The 26,381-nt window shown below is 36.8% G+C and overlaps 1 non-coding gene across 1 annotated transcript; it reads right to left on the minus strand.

Annotated features, from left to right (window-relative positions):
• Positions 1 to 8,621: 8,621 nt before the first annotated feature.
• On the minus strand, positions 8,622 to 8,725 carry LOC112760563 (small nucleolar RNA R71). The gene has a single exon (XR_003180996.1). It is a non-coding gene; the product is annotated as a small nucleolar RNA R71 (small nucleolar RNA).
• Between the last annotated feature and the right edge of the window lie 17,656 nt (positions 8,726 to 26,381).

Below are 26,381 nucleotides of genomic sequence, written 5' to 3' on the forward strand. Positions count from 1 at the left end.
TTATTGCGGAATGAGGACACTCGTACATTCCAACGGCTTTTTCGTACTTGGTTGAAGTGTGATGCACCACTATTTCGTGGTACATCTTGTGCTTAATTGAGTAGATTTTATCCACTATTCTCACACTTATTCATGTAAATTGCATATTTTACATTTTCATTCCTGATTTTGTGCTATGATTGAGAACATGTTTATTTGGTCTTAATTTTGCTATGTTTAATCCTCTCTTACTACCATTCGATACCTTGATATGTGTGTTAAGTGTTTTCAAGGTTTATAGGGCAGGAATGGCTTAGAGGATGGAAAGGAAGCATGCAAAAGTGGAAGGAATACAAGAAACCAAGGAGATAACCAGCGAGCACCGACGCGCACGCATAGCTCACACGAGCGCGTGGAATAGAAAAATTTGCAGCGACGCGTGCACGTGCCTGACGCGTACGCGTGATAAGAAAATTCGCCAAATGACGTGCACGCGTGACTGACGCGTACGCGTGACATGCGCGATCTGCAGAAATAACAGAAAACGCTAGGGGCGATTTCGAGCAGAATTTTGACCCAGTTTTCGGCCCAGAAACACAGAATAGAGCCAGAGAACCTGCAGAGACTCAGGGGACAACATTCCATAATTCACAATTTTAGGTTTAGATGTAGTTTCTAGAGAGGGATGCTTTCTCATCTCTCTTAGGTTTTAGGATTTATGATTTCTCTTAGTTTATGGTTTATGTCTTCTCAATTCCAGGTTCAATGTTCCTTTAATTTAGTTTCTCTTCTACTTTTACTTATTCTATAGTTTTAGTTTGTTTATTTTCCAAATATTGGTTTATGAACTCCGTGTTAGAATTGATTTTCTTATTTAATATAATTTGAGGTATTTCAGAATTATGATTGCTTTCTTCTATTTATGATATAAATAATTTGGATTTTTTCCCTTTTGGCTTTGGTTGAGTAATTGGTGATACTTGAGTTGTCAAACTCAGCTGTTGATTGAAAATTGGAAATTGCTGATTAATTTGGATCCCTCTAAAGCTAGTCTTTCCATAGGAGTTGACTAGGACGTGAGGAATCAAATTGATTCATCCACTTGACTTTCCTTTATTTAGTAAGGGTTAACTAAGTGGGAGCAATAACAATTCTCATCACACCTGATAAGGATAACTAGGATGGGATTTCCAGTTCTCATACCTTGCCAAGAGTTTTTATAGTTAGTTTGTTTCTATTGCCATTTACTATTGTTGCTTCTTATCTTAAAAAACCCAAAAAGATAATCTTCCATAACCAATAATAAATCACACCTCCCTGCACTTCCTTGAGAGACGACCCAATGTTTAAATACTTCGGTTATAAATTTTATTGGGTTTTGTTGCTTGTGACAACCAACTTTTGTACGAAAGGATTCTCTGTTGGTTTAGAAACTATACTTACAACGAGAATTTATTGTGAATTCTTTACTGGTAGAGAAATCCGTTCGTCAAAATGGCGCCGTTACCGGGAAATTGGAAACGTGTGCCTTATTATTGGTTATTGTTAATATTTGTTTTTTTTTTGTTTCTTTGTTAGTATTTCTAGTTTTAGGAGTTTATTTTCATTAATTTTTATTAGTTTTTGTTTTTATTTTCTTTAGCTACTGTGAATTCTCACCCCTCTGGTTTCAAGTTTGGTTCCAATGTTGTTGTAAGGAATGAAAGCTATAATGAGAACAGGCATCAAGGTTGGAAGAATCAAAGATGAGAGGCGCCACAAGGATTTGATCAACCCTCTTGGCAACAACCCCCTCTAATGCGCTATAACCAACAACCATTCTGTGATGCATACCAAGACAATATTTATGGTGGACCCTTTCGTGACAACCAACCTCCACCAAATTACTATGGTCAAGAGCCATTTCAGGGAGCGTACAAAGATGATGAATATGGTGGACCTCCTTGTAGTTACCAACAAGCCCCACCATATGCTTATGAACCCCCTCCTCAACATAACTCTGAACCACCATACTCACAAGCCCATTTCCACCATTCACCTCCATATGACCCTAAGCCTTATCCACCACACCAACCACCATATGAACCACACCCAGAACCACAACCTCAATATTCACCATCTTCATATCCTTATCAAGAAGAACCACCTCCATATTATGAGCCCTTTCTCCCAATAAATGAACCCTCCTATCCACCCCAGCCTCCATTGGATAATAACACACTCATCTCTAATATCATTGGTCTCACCTCTACACTCCAAAATCTTATATCCCGCATGAACCAACCCTCTACCTCCAATATTCAACCCTCAAGCTTTAGCACACCACCACCCTCCGTGCAAAATGCCCATATCCATCAATCCAAGAGTAAGATGATCCCAGTTATGCTATTGACATGGAACAAGAGAGAAGGAATCATCTTCGTGAATCCATACTTCATAAGAAGCTAGAGGAGGCCCTAAAGGTAGCGGTAAGAGAGACCCTCAAAGATGAAAGAATAGTTGAAAGGAGTTGTCATAGAAAGGAAGACATCAAGGAGGAGTCTGATTTTGTACTAGAGCAAGTGGAGAAAGCCAAAATTACTAAAGAAGAGGAAGTGGTTGAAGATTTAGGAGATGCGGAACCTCCATGGGAAAGTCCAGTCATAGAGCCTCCTTCCAAGATGTTTGATGTTGATATTGAGGAGGGTGTACAACCTCCAAGGCATATCATGGTTGAGGCCTTTGAAGAGGTTGATCAAGAGATGGAGATTAAAGAAAAAGAAGCACAACCCCCCATGCCCTTGGTAAGCCATGAATAAGAGTTTGAATTGGAAGAAAGCTACCAAGAGGAAGAGGTTGAAACTGAAGAAGCTCGCAAAGAGGTGGAAGTTGCCAAGAGAGAGCACATGGGAATGGAGCCTAAAATCACCTTGCCAAAGCTGTTGGAGACCTCTCTCCCAAAGCCATTACCATCCAATACAACATTCAAGTGGGTAAAATTCTTATCCTTGACCTTTACTTTCCCACTTGAATATGGTTTACTTGAGACAGATGGTCAACTTAGAGCTCTTTGTGGCATTAAGAGTAAAAGGGAGATGGGTAGTGGTTGGCAACACCATCCTAGGTTCGTTATGGTTGGAAGCTCAAGGCCTGATTACAAGGGTTGGCATAATTCTCAATTAATTGGGTCTAGGAGGATGTTTGGGTGCCTAAATGAGAATTCTAAGGCTGAACCACCTGGATGGAATCATCATGATCCACTTGAAGACGGGTGTAGAAACAAGATTTGGGATCCGGGAATATATGAGGATCAAATTTGGGAGCTCAAAGCTTGTGAAGAACTTTATCAAAGCTTGAGAAATTTACTTGGTATTAATAGAGCTTATTGGAAGTCCAAGCATTGGTGGAAGTTTCAAGACGAGTTCAAGCACAAGCCACCATGACAAGGAGCTCACCAAATGTCCAACTTAAGGACTTTAACTAAAAGTGCTAGGTGGGAGACAACCCACCATGGTATGATCGTTCTTTCTTTTCTCTCCTTAGTTTTATTTTAGTGACTCTTCTCATTAATATTGCATATAATCTGCATTTTCATCTGCATAAAAAAATAGAAAATTGCGTGGAAACAGTTCAGAAAGTGTGCCAATCGCACAAGCATCACCACGCGTACGCATCCCTCACGCGTACACGTCAATGACGCGCACGCGTAACCTTGTGAATTCGACGTAAAAGGTGTATTGGCCGAAAGTTATGCTGGCTTGGAGCTGGAATTGTGCTAGAAGCACAAACCCACCCATGCGTACGCGTTGTTAACGCGTGCGCATCATTTTCCACTTTTGCACTTCCACGCTTGCGTGTGCCTGACGTGCACGCGTCATATGACATTTTAGCACATATCCCAAAACGAACAGAGGGTTGTGCGAGCGCCACGATGCCGTCGCACGAATAGCACAAACATGGTCATGCGTATGCGTGACCGACGCCTACGCGTCGCCCCCCTCAATGCGCGACCCACGCGTACGCGTCATTCGCGAATTCGTACCTGAACCCTGCGCAGCCCTGTTTTTCATATCTTATCTTTCTAAATCCTAATTTCTTTCTTCTTATTTCTTCTTTCTTTTCTTTCTTCTTTATTCTCCCATCTTTTTCCATTATTTCTCTTTCTTTACTCTTCTCTTCTTTTTCCCTTCCATCATATTTTCTTCACCTCACATTCTTCATTACCCCCTCTTTATCACCTTCTTCTCAAGGTTCTTTCTTTCTATTTTCCTTTTCTTCTTCTTTTTATTATTTATCTATTTTTACATTATTTTACTTGGTGTTAGAAATCTAATTGGATGATTGTTTTCTTCCATATTTGCTTGTGGATTCTTAGGGAATTATTTGACAATTATCACTAATTATTATTTTTGGGTTATTTGCATGTTCAAATTTAATACTTTCCCTATCATATTAAACATGCATACCAAGTGTTTGTGAATAAGCCCGTATAACATTGTGCATTTTTAATTATTCTACTTTTCTACTCTAATGCTTGCTTTTCACAAAATCCTTCCTATATTTTATTAATTAATTATAATTGTCAATACAAACATGATTGTTGGTTTGTTACGAGTGATAATACATTTTAGCAATTAATGCTTGATCTATGCTACTCATGCCTTTGTCGGCATGCTGATGAGCGGATAATTTATACGCTTTTTGGCATTATTTTTAGGTAGTTTTAGTATGTTTTAGTTTTTTTATTATATTTTTATTAGTTTTTAAATAAAAATCACATTTCTGGACTTTACTATGAGTTTGTATGTTTTTCTGTGTTTTCAGGTATTTTCTGGCTGAAATTGAAGGACCTGAGCAAAAATCTGATTCAGAGGCTGAAAAAGGACTGCAGATGCTGTTGGATTCTGACCTCCCTACACTCGAAATGGATTTTCTGGAGCTACAGAAACCCAATTGGCGTGCTCTCAATTGCGTTGGAAAGTAGACATCCTGGGCTTTCCAGCAATATATAATTGTCCATACTTTGCCTGAGTTTTGATGACGCAAATTGGCGTTTGAACGCCCACTTTCTACCCTATTCTGGCGTTAAACACCAGAACTGGCATAAAAGTTGGAGTTAAACGCCCAAACTGGCACCAAAGCTGGTGCTTAACTCCAAGAAAAGTCTCTACATGTGAAAGCTTCAATGCTATGCCCAAGCACACACTAAGTGGGCCCCGGAAGTGGATTTCTGCACTATCTGCACTTAGTTACTTATTTTCTGTAACCCTAGCTACTAGTTTAGTATAAAAACTACTTTTAGTGATTTGTTTTATATCTTTAGATTATTTTGGAGACTATCTTTGTATCTTTTGATCTCTTGATCACGTTTTGGGAGCTGGCCATTCGGCCATACCTGGACCTTCATCACTTTTGTATTTTCAACGGTGGAGTTTCTACACCTCATAGATTAAGGTGTGGAGCTCTGCTGTTCCTCATGAATTAATGCAAAGTACTATTATTTTTCTATTCAAATCAAGCTTATTCTTATTCTAAGATATTCATTCGTACACAAGAACATGATGAATGTGATGATCAAGTGACACTCATCACCATTCTCACTTATAAATCGTGCCTGACAAACACTTCCGTTCTACATGAAAACAAGCTTGAATAAATATCTCTTAGCCTCTTGGTTCACGATCAGAGTCTTCATGGTATAGGCTAGAATTATTGGTGGCCATTCCTGAGATCCGAAAAGTCTAAACATTGTCTGTGGTATTCCGAGTAGGATCTGGGAAGGGATGACTGTGACGAGCTTCAAACTCGCGAGTGTTGGGCGTAGTGACAGAAGCAAAAGGATCAATGGATCCTATTCTAACATGAGTGAGAACCGACAGATGATTAGCCATGCGGTGACAGCACATTTGGACCTTTTTCACTGAGAGGACGGACGGTAGCCATTGACAACGGTGATCCCCCAACATACAGCTTGCCATGGAAAGGAGTATGACTGATTGAATGAAGGCAATAGGAAAGCAGAGGTTCAGAAGGAACAAAGCATCTTCATACGCTTATCTGAAATCCTACCAATGAATTACATAAGTACTTCTATCTTATTTTATATTTTAATTATATTTCAATTATCAAAATCCCATAACCATTTGAATCTGCCTGACTGAGATTTACAAGGATGACCATAGCTTGCTTCAAGCCGACAATCTCCGTGGGATCGATCCTTACTCACGTAAGGTTTATTACTTGGACGACCCAGTGCACTTGCTGGTTAGTTGTGCGAAGTTTTGAAAAAGAGTTGAGATTAAGATCGTGCGTACCAAGTTTTTGGCGCCGTTGCCGGGGATTGTTTGAGTTTGGACAACTGACGGTTCATCTTGTTGCTCAGATTAGGTAATTTTATTTTGATTTTAAGCTTTTTTATTTTTATTATTTTTATTTTCGAAAAATTTTCAAAAAAATAAATTATTCTATGTCTTCAAAATTTTTAAGAACGAATTCTAGAGTTTCATGATGATTTGTTGAAGTCTGGCTGGTTGTGAAACCATGTCTAAACTTTTGGACCGAGGTTTCAACTCATCATCACAAGAGCTTGTTGATTTCTATCAATCTTGCTGTTGAATGTAATGATCTGCTAAAGCTTGGCTGGCCATTGGCCATGTCTAGTATTTTGGACCGGAGCTTTCACTGAAAGCTTGGCTGGCTAGTAAGCCATGTCTAATTCCTGGACCAGAGTTTTAGACTAACATTGCATGATTCCTGGAATTATCATTAAAAATTTTGAATTCCTTATTTTCTTTTTCCAATTAATTTTTGAAAAATACAAAAAATTTATAAAACCATAAATAAAAAATAATTTGTGTTTCTTGTTTGAGTCTAGTGTCAGATTTTAAGTTTGGTGTTAATTGCATTTTCTTCTTTCTCTTGCATTTTTTGAAATCTTATGCATTATGTTCTTTGTTGATCTTCAAGTTGTTCTTGATGATTTTCGTTGTTCTGATCTTTAAACTATTCTGTTTGGTGTCTTTTGTTGTTTCTCAAATGCATTTTCAAATTGTTATTATCCCTAGTATACAAACTTCTAAGTTTGGTATCTTGCATGCATTATTTGTTTTGATCTTGATTTTCCATGTTTAATTTCATTTTGTTATTTTTCATCATTAAAAATTCAAAAAAAAAATTCAAAATTTTTGTCTTTTCAAGTCAATAATACAGAGAATTGAAGATTCAGAACATACAGCAGAGGAATCACAAAGAAAAAGCTGGGCGTTCAAAACGCCCAGTGAAGAAGGAAAACTGGCGTTTAAACGCCAGCCATGGTACCTCGCTGGGCGTTAAACGCCCAAAAGGGTAGTATTTTGGGCGTTAAACGCCAGAATGGATACCATTCTGGGCGTTTAACGCCAGGATGGCACAGGAGGGAAGATTTTGTTTTCAATTCAAATCTTTTTCAAATCTTCAAAATTTTTCAAAATCAACTCTTTTCCAAATCATATTTTTTTTATCATATCTTTTTCATACTCAAATCCTTTCCATTTTTCTCTCACTATTTTCAAAAATCCTTGCTACCAATTAATAGTTTGATTCAAAAATTTCAAGTTTGTTACTTCTTTGTTAAGAAAGGTTCAATATTTGAATTTTAGAATCATATCTTTTAAATTTATTGTTAGCCAAGTCATTAATTTTAAAAACCAAATCTTTTTAAATTGTTTTTCAATCATATCTTCTCAATCATATCTTCTCAATCACAACTTTTTCAAAATAATTTTCAATAATATCTTTTTGATTGCCAACTTCAAAATCTTTTTCAAAATTACTTAACCACTTTCTCACTTTTAATTTTCGAAAACCATCATCCACTTTTTCAAAATTCTTTTTAATTATTTTAAAATTTTTAGTTTTATTTAAAAATTTGTTTTGGAATATTTTTCCCTCCTCGCTTTTTTCTATTTAAGACTAACACTTCTCCTCCATTAGCAATTCGGACTCACTCCATCTCTATAAGTTCGAATTCTCCTCTCTACCTTATTCTTCTATTCTTCTTTTCCTCTGACACCTCAAGAAATCTCTATACTGTGACATAGAGGATTCCATACTTTCTTTGTCTTCTTCTCTATCATATGAGCAGGAACAAAGATAAAGGCATTCTTGTTGAAGCTGATCCTGAACCTGAAAGGACCTTGAAGAGAAAGCTAAGAGAAGCTAAAGCACAACTCTCTGAAGAGAACCTAATAGAAATTTTTGAAAAGGAAGCAGACAAAACAAACATGGCCAAACCCAACAACAATGGTGGAGATGCAAGGAAGATGCTTGGTGACTTTATTGCACCCTCTTCTGACTTCTGTGGAAGGGGCATCTCAATTCCTACAATTGGAGCAAACAACTTTGAGCTTAAGCCTCAATTAGTTTCTCTAATGCAGCAGAGCTGCAAGTATCATGGACTTCCATTGGAAGATCCTCATCAGTTTTTAGCTGAGTTCTTGCAAATCTGTGATACTGTTAAGACTCATGGGGTTGACCCTGAGGTCTACAAACTTATGTTTTTCCCTTTTGCTGTAAGAGACGGAGTTAGGACATGGTTGGACTCACAACCTAAGGACAGCCTGAACTCTTGGGAAAAGCTGGTCAATGCCTTATTGGCAAAGTTCTTTCCACCTCAAAAATTGAGTAAGCTTAGAGTGGAAGTCCAGACCTTCAGACAGAAGGAAGGTGAATCCCTCTATGAAGCTTGGGAAAGATACAAGCAGTTGATCAGAAGATGTCCTTCTGGCATGCTTTCAAAATGGAGCATCATATGCATATTCTATGATGGTCTGTCTGAACTGTCCAAGATGTCATTGGACAACTCTGTAGGTGGATCTCTTCATCTGAAGAAGACACCTGAAGAAGCTCAGGAACTCATTGAAATGGTTGCAAATAACCAGTTCATGTACACTTTTGAAAGGAATCCTGTGAATAATGGGACAACTCAGAAGAAAGGGTTCTTGAGATTGACACTCTGAATGCTATATTGGCTCAGAACAAAATATTGACTCAGCAACTCAATATGATTTCTCAGAGTCTGAATGGATTGCAAGCTGCATCCAACAGTACTAAAGAAGCATCTTCTGAAGAAGAAGCTTATGATCCTGAGAACCCTACAATGGCAGAGGTGAATTACATAGGAGAACCCTATGGAAACACCTATAATCCTTCATGGAGAAATCATCATAATCTCTCATGGAAGGATCAACAGAATCCTAATCAAGGCTTCAATAATAACAATGGTGGAAGAAACAGGTTTGGCAATAGCAAACCTTTTCCATCATCTTCTCAGCAACAGACAGAGAATTCTAAACAGAGCTATTCTGGCCTGGCAACCACAGTCTCTGATCTATCCAAGACCACACTAAGTTTCATGAATGAAACAAGGTCCTCCATTAGAAATTTGGAGGCGCAAGTGGGTCAGCTGAGTAAGAAGATTACTGAAACTCCTTGAAAAAACTGAAGATTGATGGTTTAGAGGTTGTAGTAAACTCTCGTTGTGAGTATAGTTACTAAACCAAGCAATCAACCTTTCTTACAAACGTTTTGGTTGTCACAAGTAACAAACCCCTTTGAAATTGATAACCGAGTATTCAAACCTCGGGTCGTCTTCTCAAGGAATTGCAGGGAGGTATGTTCTTATTATTGGTTATGAGTCTTGTAAGGTAGGGGTTTTAGAAAGTAGGGAAGCAGTATGTTGAATGATAAGAAAAATAAAATAATAATAATAAAATAAACTCTTGGCAAGGTATTAAAACTGGAGGTCCTATCCTTATCAGTTGTGATGAAATTTGGATTTTAATCTCACTTTGTTAACCTCTAACTATGAAGGTAGATCAAGTGGATTAATTAGCTTAATCCTCAGGTCCTAGTCAATTCCTGTGGAAAGACTAGAGTTATTGGAGCAACTCCCAGTTTCAATCACTGCTTTATTGACAGCTCAAGCGTTACCAATTACTTAACCAAAGCCAAAAGGAAGAAAATATCTAAATTAAAAAGTATCAATATAAATAAAGCAAAGCAAAATTAAATCTGAAAATACCTCAAATTGCATTAACAAAAGAAATTAAATCTGGCATAGATGTTCATAAATTGAATTGGAAAAATAAATAAAAATAAAGAACATGGGATTGAGAGCCACTCCTAAAACTAAGAGAAAACCTAAATCCTAATCCTAAGAGAGAGGAGAGAACCTCTCTCTCTAAAAACTACATCTACTCCTAAAATTGTGAATGTGAAAGCTTGCTTATGAATGGATGCATTCTCTCACTTTATAGCCTCTAATCTGTGTTTTTCTGAGCCGAGAACTGGGTCAAAAACAGCCCAGAAATTGCTGGAGAAGAATTCAAACACGCTGATTTCCGTCACTGCGACGCGGCCGCATGAAGCACGCGGTCGCGTCGCCTAGCGTCAGAGCAACTATGACATATTATATATCAAATCGAAGCCCCGGACGTTAGCTTTCCAACGCAACTGAAACCACGTTATTTGGACCTCTGTAGCTGAAGTTATAGCCGTTTGAGTGCGAAGAGGTCAGGCTAGATAGCTTAGCAATTTCTCCAACTTCTTGTATTCCTTCCACTTTTGCATGCTTCTTTTCCATCCTCTAAGCCATTCCTGCCCTGTAATCTCTGAAATCACTTAACACACATATCAAGGCATCTAATGGTAATGAGAGAGGATTAATAATAAGCAAATATAAGATCAAAGAAGCATATTTTCAATCATAGCACAAAATCAGGAAGGAGTTGTAAAACCATACAAATAGTATGAATAAGTGGGTAAAGAGTTGATAAAATCCACTCAATTGAACACAAGATAAACCATAAAATAGTGATTTATCACTCCTCCCAGTACTCTCCCAAGCAATACAGAAGAAAATCCCAAGAGAGAGTGCAAGGCCATAACCATGACCAACATGGCCGAACCTGGAGAGAGTGAGGAGGACGTTAGTCCCAGTGAGAAAAGCCTCATGGGACGTCCTCTGGACAGAAAGGAGTTTCCCTTTGAGAAACCAAAGGAATCTGAGGCTCATACAGATACCATAGAGATTCTATTGAACTTCCTTCTGCCATTCATGAGCTCTGATGAATATTCTTCCTCTGAAGAGGATGAAGACATCACTGAAGAGCAAGTTGCTAAATATCTAGGAGAAATCATGAAGCTGAATGCCAAGTTATTTGGTACTGATACTTGGGAGGATGAACCTCCCTTGTTCACCAATGAACTGAATGCATTAATGAGGCAGACATTACCTCAGAAGAAACCGGATCCCGAAAAATTCTTCATACCTTATACCATAGGCACCATGACCTTTGAGAAGGCTCTATGTGACTTGGGGTCAGGGATAAACCTCATGCCCTTCTCTGTAATGGAGAAACTGGGAATCTTTAAGGTACAAACTGCAAGAATCTCACTAGAGATGGCAGACAAATCAATGAAACAGGCTTATGGACTAGTAGAGGACGTGCTAGTGAAGGTTGAAGGCCTTTACATCCCTGCTGATTTCATAATCCTAGACACTGGAAAGGATGAGGATGAATCCATCATCCTTGGCAGACCCTTCCTAGCCACAGCAAAAGCTGTGATTGATGTTGACAGAAGAGAGTTGGTCCTTAAGTTGAATGAGGACTACCTTGTATTCAACACTCAAGGTTCTCCTTCTGTAACCATGGAGAGGAAGTATGAAAAGCTTCTCTCAATACAAAGTCAAACAAAACCCCCACATTCAAACTCTAAGTTTGGTGTTGGGAGGCCACAACCAAACTCTAAGTTTGGTATTGAGAGGCCACAACCAAACTCTAAGTTTGGTGTTGGGAGGCCACAACCAAACTCTAAGTTTGGTATTGAAAGGCCACAACCAAACTCTAAGTTTGGTGTTGAGAGGCCCCAACCCTGCTCTGATTATCTGTGAGGCTCCATGAGAGCTCACTGTCAAGCTATTGACATTAAAGAAGCGCTTGTTGGGAGGCAACCCAATGTTATTTAATTATATCTATTTATTTTCCATTGTTATTTTATGTAAGGGTGTTCAAAACTGATCCAATCCGAACAAAACCGATCAACCAAACCAAAAAAACTGAAAACCGAATAAACCAAAAACCGAAAAAACTGAAAAAAATGAATTTTGCAATTTTTTACGGTTCGGTTCGGTTTTCGATTCTGGAAAAGAAAACCGAACCGAACCAAACCGAACCGCTGTTGCTAAAAACCCTACTATAAAAGCAGCCTCCCTCCACATCTCCTGCTAAACCAACCGCAGTCCCCTACCAGCAAACCCTAACTCCCTCGATCCCTCTCTCAGTCTCTATCGCCGAATTTCAACGAATCCTCCTCCTTCTTCTCTGCCATCGACGTCGACGCCATCGGACAGCACCATCGCGGCACCATGGCCCTTTCCTCTCCCTCTCTCTTCCTCGTAGGGTAGTGCTTCTCTTTCTCCCTCATCCTCAACGGCTCCACACACCACCTCTCCAGCAGCTGTCTCCTCCACCATATCGTAGCGGTTCTCTCTCTCCGTCGTCCTCCACACACCACCTCTTCCAGCAGCTCGTCGTCTACTCCACGCACCAGAGCTATCGTTCGTTGTCCTTTGCGAGTTCGTAGCCACTGTCATCCTCGCGTTGTAGTCATTGCAGTAGCCATTCCTCTGCATCTAGAATGGGGATGCCTCTTAGTTTTCAGGTAAATTATTTGTTCTAATTTTTTTTGGATCTAATTAGTTGTTCTTAGTTCTGTTTTAATAGTTGGTTCTATTTTTATTTTGCTATATAATTTTTAGTTTAGGATTTTTGGTTCTGTTCTTTCTAATTTGTTCTTGCAGCTTTGGTAATTTGTGGTTCTGTTTGATAATTTATGTTTGAAAATTTATTCTGTGTTCTTATTTTTATTATCTAAGTTTATAGTGTTCTCTGTTTTAATTATTTAATTTGAGTTTGTGGTTTGGTGTTCTAATTTATGTTATTTTAATTTTAGTGTTCTAATTTATGGCTTATTTTTTGTTAGGCAAAGATGTGTATAATTTTACATTGTCCTGTTTTATGATAAAAGCTGAATCCTTTTCTTGATTTTTTTTATCATGACAGGTATAGGATGCATCCAGAGATATGAAAATCCTCTTGACTGCATTTTGATGACAATAAAGCACAAAATAGGAGCCAATAATTTATATTTGATGGATTGCTTCTGGTTGTTGACTTGTTTATTTCATTGTTGCTGCCTTGCTGGTTGTTCTGTTGAATTACTGAAACTACTTCTGTTTTGTTTCGTTTTGCTGTTCTGTTGAATTACTGAATTACTTTTGAGTTTTGAAGTGATTTAGTATGATTTATCAAGTGTTGGAGGTTTTGGATCAAGTGTTGGAGGTTTTGAATTACTGAATTATTGTTGAATTACTTTATTGTTGGTATTGTTGCTAGTTGGTTAATGATTTTGTAAGTTGCTTGATTTTATAAACAAGATCTTGATTTTGTAAATTTCTTGTAAATTGATTTTGTTGTTTAATGTATTTGTTTAGTAAGTTTGATGTCAGTTCAAGTTAAAATATGGGTGACACCGGAGTTGTGAAAAAGAGTTGAGATTAAGATCGTGCGTACCAAGTTTTTGGCGCCGTTTCAGAGATCACAATTTCATGCACCACATACTAATAAACATCTTGCATCTAATTGCCTTCGTATTTCTTGCTATATTTCCGTTGATGTCCTAATTACATGAAGTCATGACCATGTGTTAATGACATTCTTCTTTACCTTAGCATGATTATCACTTGTACTGCCCTCTTCCTTGCTCTATCCCTTTGAATTGCATGTTACCTTTCTTTTTTCCCTTTTCAAGATGGCCACCAAGAGGGAAAGGGAAAGCTTCTAAATGGGGAGACAAACAAGTCCATCTGCACAATCCTTGGAGAAAAGCGTCAGTTGGAGCCACCCATCCACTTGCACATCTCAACATGCACCGAGGACGGTGCAATCTTTAAGTGTGGGGAGGTCGATACCAATCTCTATGGGTTAGTTATTTTCTTCTCAACACCAATATTTTTCTTTATTTGTTAGTTCATTGTTGCATTTGCATGTTTGATTGCATGTTTGTTTGATTTTATGCATTTAGCTACTACTTGGTTAAAGTAATGAGTTTCTTTTCAAAACCCTTTTTATAGTATTTCACTAATTTAAATTGAAAAATTTGTGTTAAAACTTGTTTGAAGATTGTAAATTGGAACATAGTTTATAGCTAAGAACACACAACCCGTGAGATTTGAGCTTAATTACATGGTTACACTATTTAACCATAATATTTTAATTCTTGTGTGTTTACTTCTCTATAATTGTGATCTTTATTTTGTTCCAGTCTATATGTCCATTATTTAGTGTATTTACATGCTTACATATGATTGAGGCCATCATTTGTTTTTGCTCACTTATCTCAATTAGCCTACCCTTTCATTTACCTTTGTTAGCCACTTTGAACCTTTTTAATCCCTATTTGTTCTATATTTTACCACATCACTAGCCTTAAGCGGAAAAACAAGTAATCACCCCAATTGAATCTTTGGTTAGCTTAAGATAGAGATTGTGTATCAACTAAGTGTGGGGAAACTGTGGGAACATGGGTTAATAAGGAATGTGTTATGTTTTTACTTTGATAAAATATTAGGAATTTGGGTACCTACTCATGTGAGACCAGAAAAATTAAAAATCCATGTGCATTGATAAGTTATGTTTATTTTTCAAATTAAAAAAAACAGAGAAAAAAATCAAAAAAATATTCAATAAATAAGTAAATAAATAAGGAGACAAAATTACCCCAATGCTAAGTTAAGTTAAGGAAAAGATCAATGCATATGTGATAAAAATTAAAAGAAAGGTTGGTGCATGAGTATGAGATGAAAAAGTGGGAATTTTGGGTAGCTAAGCAGATTTTAGAATTACATAGAGTGTGTGTGTTAGGTGAGAGCTTAGGTTAGTCAAAGATTCATACTATAGCTCACTCAGCCATACATATATCCTCACCCTCACCTTAGCCCCATTACAACCCTGAAAAGACCTCATGATGTTTGCATTGGTATACTAAATATTTGTTGATTGGTTAGATGAAGAACAAAGTTTAGAAAGCATGATTAGAGAAGAGTAGAGTGATTAACCCTAGACACTTGAGCGATTAGAGTGCATATACACCACCAGTGAGGGTTCAATGCTTGATTCTATGTTCCCTGCTTTCATGAGCTATCTTCTTACAAGTTTACTTGTCTTTTATTGTATAATTTGAATTAGTGAAATCTGATTTATGTTTGTCTTGAAGAGCTTATTTACTTTTAACCAAGTAGCTAGAAACATCTTAGCATATAGTTGCATTCATATAGATAGGTTGCATTTCATACTTTCTACCATTCCTCTTCACTCTTATAGCTTCTCTTGAGCTTAGCATGAGGACATGCTAATGTTTAAGTGTGGGGAGATTTGATGCACCACTATTTCGTGGTACATCTGGTGCTTAATTGAGTGGATTTCATCCATTATTCTCACACTTATTCATGTAAATTGCATATTTTACATTTTCTTCCTGATTTTGTGCTATGATTGAGAACATGTTTCTTTGGTCTTAATTTTGCTAGGTTTAATCCTCTCTTATTACCATTCGATACCTTGATATGTGTGTTAAGTGTTTTCAAGGTTTATAGGGCAGGAATGGCTTAGAGGATGGAAAGGAAGCATGCAAAAGTGGAAGGAATACAAGAAACCAAGGAGAACCGACGCGCATGCATGGCTCACGCGAGCGGGCGGAATGGAGAAACTTGCAGTGACGCGTGCACGTGCCTGACGCGTACGCGTGGATTAGAGTTCTGCAAGATGACGCGTGCGCGTGTCTGACGCGTATGCGTGACAAGGAAATTCGCCAAATGACGCGCACGCGTGACTGACGCGTACGCGTGACATGCGTGATCTGTAGAAATAACAGAAAATGCTAGGGGCAATTTCGGGCCGAATTTTGACCCAGTTTTTGACCCAGAAACACAGAATAGAGCCAGGGAACCTGCAGAGACTCAGGGGACAACATTCCATAATTCACAATTTTAGGTTTAGATGTAGTTTCTAGAGAGGAAGGCTCTCTCCTCTCTCTTAGGTTTTAGGATTTAGGATTTCTCTTTGTTTATGGTTTATGTCTTCTCAATTCTAGGTTCAATGTTCCTTTAATTTAGTTTCTCTTCTACTTTTACTTATTCTATAGTTTTAGTTTGTTTATTTTCCCAATATTGGTTTATGAACTCCAGGTTAGAATTGATTTTCTTATTTAATATAATTTGATGTATTTCAGAATTATGATTGCTTTCTTCTATTTATGATATAAATAATTTAGATTTTTTCTCTTTTGGCTTTGGTTGAGTAATTGGTGTTGAGTTGTCAAACTCAGCTGTTGATTGAAAATTGAAAATTGCTGATTAATTTGGATCCCTCTAAAGCTAGTCTTTTCATAGGAGTTGACTAGGACTTGAGGAATCAAATTGATTTGTTCACTTGACTTTCCTTTATTTAGTAAGGGTTAACTAAGTGGGAGCAATAACAATTCTCATCACACCTGATAAGGATAACTAGGATGGGATTTCCAGTTCTCATACCTTACCAAGAGTTTTTATAGTTAGTTTGTTTCTATTGACATTTACTATTGTTGCTTCTTATCTTAAAAAACCCAAAAAGATAATCTTCCATAACCAACAATAAATCACACCTCCCTGCAATTCCTTGAGAGACGACCCGAGGTTTAAATACTTCGGTTATAAATTTTAATGGATTTTGTTACTTGTGACAACCAAATTTTGTACGAAAGAATTCTCTGTTGGTTTAGAAACTATATTTACAACGGGATATTGTGAATTCTTTACTGGTAGAAAAATCCGTTCGTCAAAATGCATGGGTAAGGCCCCCATATGTGTTATAACAGGTCAATCCCTGCAGATGCGTTCTACATTAGAGACCACATTACCACACACACGCCATAGATGGTGCATATGACATATCCTAAACAAGATACCAAACAAGCTGGTAGGTTACCGTCGTTTCGATCAGCTCAACACATGCATGAAGAGGATTGTGTTTGAATTCAAATCTAAGGACTCATTTGAGAGAGATTGGCACGATTTTATTGAAGAGTATGACCTCCACAATTCTAGGTGGCTAAATGGTAGTATAATATTCCGGTTCATTGCTGCCTCTGTGTGGCTTCATTATAGATGTTATTTTATAGTCAATATGGATGTTGCACTTATGGGTTAACTTACGCTATTTTTTTTTGCATTTTTTGTTTTCCCTCTTCATTGGCAGATATGTTTGCTGACCGACACATGTGGGTGCCAGTATTTTTCAAGGACGAATTCTGGGCTGGCATGAGGAGCACACAGCGTAGTGAGAGCATGCATTTAGTTTTCGATAAGTACTTAAACAGTAAGAGCTCTTTGTTGCAATTTGTTCGCCAATACCAAAACTGTGTTATAGACAAGGAGCAAAAGGAGCTTTGAGTGTGACGCTGCTGATTTAAGGGGGATTATCCCTTGTGTTTTCAGCTCACCAATAGAGAAGTAGTTCCAAAGAGAATATACAAACTCCATATTTTGAGACGTTCAAGATCAATTTATAAAAAAGGTCGATTGTGACATCTCCTCTATCAACCATTGATAAACCCATATTCTATGATGTATTTTGTGCTCAATTTAAGTGATTTACTCAATCTTTCACCCACTTATTTATGTAAATTGCATGGTTTTACTTTTTCTTCCTTACTTTATGATATATGTGAAAACATGTTTTCTTATGCTTTAAAAATATTAATTTTTAATTATCCTTTATTACCATTCGATGCCGTGATTTGTGTGTTAAGTATTTTTAGGTTTCATAGGGCATGAATGTCTTAGAGGACAGAAAGGAAACATACAAAAATAGAAGGAAAGAAAAATAATGGAGTTTTGAAGAAAAGGCAGCGACGCGAACGCATGGACGACGCGGCCGCGTGCCTAGTGCGAAAAGGCATCGACGCGCACGCGTGCCTTGAGCAGAACGCAAATGACACGTACGCGTGACCGACGCGTACGCGTGACAAGGAAAACTCCCAGATGACGCGAACGCGTGACAGATGCCACGTACCAGAATCTGCAGAAAATGCCCCCAGCGATTTCTGGTCCCTTTTTCGGCCCAATTCTGAATCCAAAAACACAGAATATAAGCCAGAGAATGGAGGAATAAGAAGGAAGAACAAATTATCATACATTCACAATTCAGAATTTTAGATTTAGATGTAGTTTTTAGAGAGAGATGTTCTCTCCTCTCTCTTAGGATTTAGGATTAGAATTCCTCTTAAAGGAATTAGGATTTCTTCTTCTCAATTTCCAGGTTTAATATTCCTTTTATTTATTTTCTCAATTTAGTTTATGAACTCTTTATGCTTGGATTGATTTTCTTTTATTAATGCAATTTGAGGTATTTCAGAATTATGATTGCTTTCCTTTATTTATCTAAATAATTTAGATTTTTTCCTTTTGGCTTTGGTTGATTAATTGGTAACTCTTGAGTTGTCAAACTTATCGTGATTGATAATTGTTAACTTTGCTGATTGATTTAAATTTCTATAACTCTAGTCTTTCCTTAGGAGTTGACTAGGACTTTAGGTGTTAATTGATTTATCCACTTGACTTACCTTCATAGTTAGAGGTTGACTTAGTGGGGAGCAAAATATAATTCTCATCACCATTGATAAGGATAACTAGGATAGGACTTCTAATTTTCATACCGTGTCAAGAGTTTTATTAGCTATTGATTTATTAATTCCTGCAATCTATTTTTCTCATTCAAACCTTTTTTAAAAACCCAAAAATACTGTTTTCCATAACCAATAATAAATCGTACTTCCCTGCAATTTCTTGAGATACGACCCGAGGTTTAAATACTTTGGTTATAAATTTTATTGGGTTTGGTTAAGTGACAACCAAAACTTTTGTACGAAAAGATTCTCTGTTGGTTTAGAAACTATACTTACAACGCGATAATATTTGTGAAAATTCATGGCACAAGTATAGTTTGTGAAGTTGACCAACAAAAGATGGTGTTTGACATGTTAGTGTATAGCAGATACCAAGTCGTGTATTGCTCGCAGTCATCAAAAGTTCAATGTGATTGCTTTATGTTCCAATTGAATGGTATTCTATGCTGCCACAGTCTTGCTGTTCTTCTACATTTTCGTATAACAGCAGTGTCCTCACAATACATTCTATCCCGATGGAGTAAGAATGTTAGTCGAAGACACACATACATCAGGAGCAGCATTGACATGGACCGTTCTGATGAAAGCATGACCATTTTTAGGGAATTGTGTTTAGATTTTTACAACGTTGCTCAGGATTTCGTGGCTACTCCAGAGGTTGCTGCTATATTGTGTGATGCCATGCACAATGCTCGGCACAAGCTGAAAAAACACAAGAAATCTGAGCATCAAGCTGCACATGTACCAAGTGCGATTAACTCACATATGCGTGATGAGTGTCCCGTTAGCAGGGATGAGCTACAGGGCCCACGTCGTATTCCTACGCGAGGTCATCCAACGTCCACCAGACTTGGGGCAGATCTAGAAAAATTTATTAAAAAGAGGGCATGCAAACACAAGAACAAGGTAAATATGAGATCTACCATTTTTTCCTGTCATTTGTTTATTTTAAGTGTGTTGAATGGATGATAAGTTATGATGTTATTTTTCAATATGATTTGTGTGTTAAGGGACCTAATGGTAATGCACAACCATCTCCTACCAATGTGGCATCTTCCTACAAAGATACGTAATAGGCTTGTTCAGAAATGACAGACAATTTGGCTACGCACTCTGGTTCCTTCATATTACTATTGAATTCATTCCATAACACCGAACAATTGTATATGTGTACCTAGTGTATTTTTCATAGCATTAATGTCATGTCCATTTATTTATTGTTTCTTCTTTTGTTTTATTTTTAAATTTTTTTCCACGGGAAGCATTTTTTGAGGATTCGAAGTTTAACAGCACAACATATCATAAGCATTAGAGTTTAGCAACTACTTTGTACTTTGCCCATCATGATTTGGTGGTTTATTCGGTTTATTTTATATATTTTAATATACTCAACTTTATTTTACCTTACTACAACTTTATATACCATTATTAAACAAAATATAATAACAGACTTGACCAACTAATATACAACTTTTTATTCTTTTACTCTTTTTTACCGTTATTATTTGTTACTAATATTTAAAATAATAAATATTCAGTTGATAATTTGATCATTATAATAATAATTTGGTGCATTACATGAAGTTTAAAATTGAATTTTAAAAGTATCCGTACACAATAAGGTCTTTATTTTATTATTTAAAAGTATCCGTACACAATAACATCCTCTAATTTATTAGAATAACAACTACGATTGAGCGTTTATTGCTTGGGCATAGATATTTTTAGCTGGCTGTTAAGTATGGATAATTTTAAAGTTTAATTAAAAAATTTTGAGTAGATATTCGAAAGAAAGTTCAAACTTCAATCAACGTGTTCTCGATCTGAGCAAAAACAAGCCAAACACATATAAAAAAATAAACTAAGAATTTAAAAACAATTCTTTTCATACATAATTATTTACTGTGATATTGAATTCTTGTGTTTTTTTTCCAGTCCAAATCCAAAAAACATTCGCAAGTATTTCATGATAAAATCCAGTAAATCCTGCAACCATATTAACCGTAAATACACACAGCAACTCTAGTCCAAATTAATTATTTGTAGATATATTTACCCTTCTGTCTAGTATAGGTAACCCTTTAAAAAAGATGCACCCGCTTTTGGTTTAAATCCGATAACATCCATCTGTATTCCATGATAACATCCATTAAATTCTGAAATCAAATTAACAGAAAACACACACAGACCAACTCTAATCTCAATTTATGTCTTATAGTTCCGTTTAGCTTTCTTAGCCCGTTCTGCCCTTCGAACCAGTGATCTTGTCCTTGGATTCGTCCAAGGGTCTTCAATATTTTTCTTCTTTCCCCTATCCTCCACATGACGACATGCTACATTAAGTACACCCTCAACCTCACTCCTAGCGATGTTGTCTTTGCAAATTAGTATGTCGGTTACAATTTCTTTCCGAATTTGTTGCAGCTGGGCCTGTGGTGACAAAACAGATGTATTTGTGTTTGGTATAAAATACTTTAAAGAAGCAAATATAAATCCCGCCATCATAAGTAGAATTCATCCAAAAAGAGTTATTTATCAATTATTAAATACGCAAATAAGCATCAGCATATGTTTTGGATTTCACTAACCGTCGTCTAAATAGGCATGTTCAATTCATCCTCTACCAAGCTCTTTGGATCCTACATTTCCATCCATTTAATGACATATACGCCACAGTCCCACCTATGCAACACAAATAACAAAAAGTCGTGCCAATATATTAAAATTTTTGCGTGGGTTGATTTTTTTAACCCTTCTTCGTTTTCATCTCTAGACTTACCGATTTGGCTGTTTTTGGTGCCTTGTTTCATAGCAACACTCATAGCCCTCAGCTGTGAATACTAAATTCGGGTCTACAGTTGCTGCTAACTCTTGGAGAAGAAAGCCCTTCGACAAGCCAGATAGAAAAAATTAGGGAGAAAAATATAAAAAAATACATGCAAGGCAACACCAAACACCCAAAAAAATATGCATCATCAAATCTATTCTCACTTACTACATATTTATCTATTTTCTCTCGGCGCTCGAAGTTTGGGCCATTGTGCATGGAGTCTAAAACCCATAGGTTATCAGTCTGCCGGTGGAGTACATATAGCCACCAGTGATCATCTCGACACACTGGAACAAACCACTTCATTGTTGAATAAAGCATGTTAGCATATAGTTATTTTCTTCGCATTCTTGTAATGAAAAATAGATTTTGTGTGTGGATAAGTAAGTACGTGAATTACTTACATATTTAACTTGTTTCGCCTTCCCCGCATCAAACCAGTGCTGCCCGCGGCCCATGAAGCTGCTAAGAACAGGGACAAAACCAGTGTTCGTCCCGACACATCGTTCAATATTATCATCAGTCAATATTAGGGCCTGCAAACCCATTTTTCATTAGTTAAACACGTAACGAAATAATTTAGAGCATCCTTCACCGAGGCAACTATGGGTATTAATTAATATTAAGTGGGTAAGGACAGATTGCATTAACCATTAGTCTCGGCAGAATACAGTAAAAATCTGTGCAAACCTTGCGTTGCTCGAAGCATTGAACATGGCACAACAGTAATCAACCACCTGAATAGAATAAACGTATTGCATTTCATAGCACTTTAATGCAGAACACATACTCAGCAATTGATTACAGTTTTTTTATTTGCTCTTACCGTAACGCTTACTCTTCTACGCCATCCCAATGATTGAAGGTCCGCTCGCTGTAGCTAAACATCATCACTATTGCGAATCCACGCGAGCGTGTTATTCTTTGCACCCCAACGATCTGTCACCCACTTGTATATCCTATTCATATCAATACATGTAGGCCTTGCAGCACCCCCAGATGTCATTTGTGTCTCCACTACATGTTTTGTTTTTCTTATGTTTTCTGGTGCTTCAGGTTCCGGAGTCGCATTTCGTTCATTTGTTACCGGAGATCCCGGCATTGAGTCCGGTATTTGCATCTGAGTGATGCCAAGCGAAAATGACGGGATTGGAAAGTCAGCTTTAGCTGGGTCCTCTGGCGCAACATACACTACCATTGCAAGTTCTCCGAATTCCCTGCACATTCATTAACAAATAAGTGCTCTTAACTGAGCGTGAACTAAAATAAAGAAAGTTGTGTAACCAGCATAAGATTATATGGGTAACATCTATTATTGATTAAACATTCCATCTCAAAAGCAGGAAAGAGTCAGAGATAAAAAGTCATGCACTTACTATAATTATCAATAATTCGTATTATTGTTAAATTCATCTAACTTGCCTTTTCTTTGAAGGTCCTTCATCAACATTATCATCTGTTCCGTTTCCAACAGGTGTGTCAGGCATTGTCTTATCCCCTGTGGACATTTCAGCACATGTCTTCCTCATACTCAAAGTATTCCCCTTAATGGACCTTTTTTGGGACTCTTGACTGTAGTTTCTGTTAAATAAATTAGAAGTTGAGCTGTTATAGGTGATAATAACAAAAGATACCTGATACAAATTTGATCCAATCAAGTAAATCTAGTACGCTTAAATGTGTAAATGATGTTAATTCAAAAGTTTACCCAAAGCTTCTTCGTGCAGAATAAAGTAAAGAATGGATAGTAACATCCGCAGTGCCAACCACTTAGCAACCAGAATGCCACACAGATAACATCGGGTGTGAGGTATGCATAACATCCCAATTTAAATGATAAATATTAGCTATTCGAACTCCTATTCTAGATAAATCTACAAGTTACAACCCCTATTGTTTCCATCCTTATCAATTAAGCACAATGTTATATGTAGGTAACGTATATTAAAATTACTTTATAGATGGTAAAATTTTATATACAAACAAATGTAATGATTAATTATGTCAACATAGATTCCCAAATAAAAAAGAATTATACTAGTATACTATTAAAATGAGGCAGGTTAGAGCTTTAAAATTTCATACTATAACTGAAAATTCAGTAACTTGCCTTTCCTCGGAAGGCCCTTCATCAACATTATCATCTGTTGCATTTACCATTGGCATGTCGGCCAATGTCTCCTCCCCTGTGGGCGTTTCCATACATGTCTTGTTCATACACACTTTATCCCCCCCCCCCAATGCATCCGTCTTGTGAATCTTGGCTACAATTTCTGTTTAAATAAATTGGAGGATAAACAACTATAAGTGATAATAAAAAGGTCACCTAGCACAAATATAATCTGATCAAGTAAATCTAGTATACCCAAATATATAAATGAGTTTAATTCGAAATTTTACCCAAGGCTGCTTCGTTCCAAGTATAGTACAGAATGGACATTAACATCCGTAATTCCAATCAGTTAACATCCATAAGGCCACAGGGATAACATCAGGTGTCAAGCGTACATAACATCCAAACTAATAAGACAAAAATTAGCTATTGGAAATACTATTTAAAGTAACTAGTATTGGCATTATTTAGATCTTTATTTAATTGGAATAATGCTCATCAAATTGTCATCCATGTTTCACATTAAAACCAAAGCAACTTAGTAAAGGGTATTTAGCTATGCACATAAGGGAGAAGACACATAGTTTTCAAAGTTATTATGTTATGAAATGAATGCTAGAACACAAAAAGATGTATTTACATGTGTAAGGTCTATTGCCATGCTCAAGATAAGTAGCTCCAACAGTTTTTTAAAGATAGATCTACAAGTTACAGCATCAATACCATGCTTCTAAAATTAGATAAATAATTAATTACTCTATACATGGTAAAACTTTATATACGGTTAAAAAGATGCAAAATCTAAAAAATATTTATACTATAATACTATTAAAAAGACGCAAGTTAGAGCAATAAAATTTTATAACAAAAATGAAAAATCATTGAATTGCCTTTTTTTTGGAAGGATGTTCATCAAATTTAGCTGGTGATGCATAACCAGCCGGTATGTCGGTCTCATTTTCATCTACCGTGGGAGCTTCTTTACGAGTCTTTCTATTAGATTTTCTTTTTTTCCTAATGCATCCTCTCTTTGATACACGGTTGTGCTTTTTGGGTAACCCAGACATATTCCCAATTAAATTTAGAAGCCCCTACAGTGGACAAAGTATAAGTTTTATTTTCGTTAGAGCTTAAAAGAAATTATCCGATTAACATATCTTTGACACTTATCACTATTAAAAGATTATATATCTATCATATGCCTCACCGAGTGAGATGTGCTTTCCTCTCCATCCATCTTCTTTAGATCAGTAAGCGACCAGTCTCTGATCCACGGTTCTCTCCTATTATATCTTCCTAAATCTCCATTCTTGTTAGCATGGAGATATATAATCTGAAAGTTATAGTAATTGCTATAAACAAGGTATACTATAAAATAACAAACAACAAATCAAAGGTTAGAGATATACAGCTCACCAGTAATGTGAACATACATCCATCCACTGTCTTCTTTCCTACATCCTGAAACCTCAGAACTCCCTCAATTAGAAAATCATAAACGTACCTCGCCCAATATATCTTCCTTGGGTTCGATACATCAATGGAAGCCCGTAACAAACAACAAATCAAAGCTTAGAGATATACAGCTCACTAGTAATGCAAACATACATCCATCCACTGTCTTCTTCTTTACATCCTGAAACCTCAGAACTCCCTCAATTAGAAAATCATAAATGTACCTCGCCCAATATATCTTCCTTGGGTTTGATACATCAATGGCATCCAGTATATGTATGTCTGAAACGGTGGCGATTGGCGAGGGAAAAAACAAACACTTCGCTATCAACATGATGAACTGTCTCCGGAAGTTGATTCTATCGGCATCGGACTGCATCGAGCATGTGATAACATCCCTTTTCAATTCTACTTGTGTCTTTTCTGTGAAGCTGTTAACAAGTCGGTACTCTGCTGGTGTTTTTGGAATTTTGAAACTATTCCCTGCCAAACACAAAATGAGTCCATGCAGTCCAAATCTTTAATGGCTAATTTTACCGAAAACATATATTCAACAAGATTAATGTGGATAATTTTTTTTCCTTTTCTCCCTATTTTATTTGGGGAGTTCTTACCATGGTTCGGTAGTCCAAAACACTGCGCAATTGATTGAACCGATATGGGAATTTTTCTTGTTCTGACGATCAAAGACTTCTCATCCCGACTATATGATGATGTTAATGCCACCATCATATCTTGGTTGACATCCCATTCAGGCACATATTGCAGCCTCCTATGTTCTGCACCTCCATTATTTTCTCTCTGCCCGCGTCTGAACCTAATTGCTTCATAACTGAAGCCACGCAACATGGCGAGCACTTAGATACCAGTGTTTTCTACACAAATATTCATAATCAGCACAAATTGACAACGAAGGAGAATATCAGTTTTAATATTTACTATTAAAACTCAATATCCCGAGTTTATAGTTAATTCACCGTTAACCATTCAACGTACCTTTTTTGGTCCACCAGTTTTTTTTTGCAGTCTTCTTTTGTGAATGTTATTCTTATGTGTCTCTTGTTTGCTCCTAGTATGAGCCATGCCTACTTCTTGTTTTTTGAACACCTGTTCATAGGCAACTGCTATATATACTCAAATAACCCACTTAAATTAATCATTAATATACCAACATTTTATCAATAGCATAGATACGCTAACAACTTTACTTAGTATAACATCTATGATTAAAACATATCTTGCTCTATCATTATACTATCACAG

The sequence above is a fragment of the Arachis hypogaea genome, chromosome 16 (genome assembly GCF_003086295.3).
Source record: "Arachis hypogaea cultivar Tifrunner chromosome 16, arahy.Tifrunner.gnm2.J5K5, whole genome shotgun sequence".
NCBI classification, from domain to species: domain Eukaryota; kingdom Viridiplantae; phylum Streptophyta; class Magnoliopsida; order Fabales; family Fabaceae; genus Arachis; species Arachis hypogaea.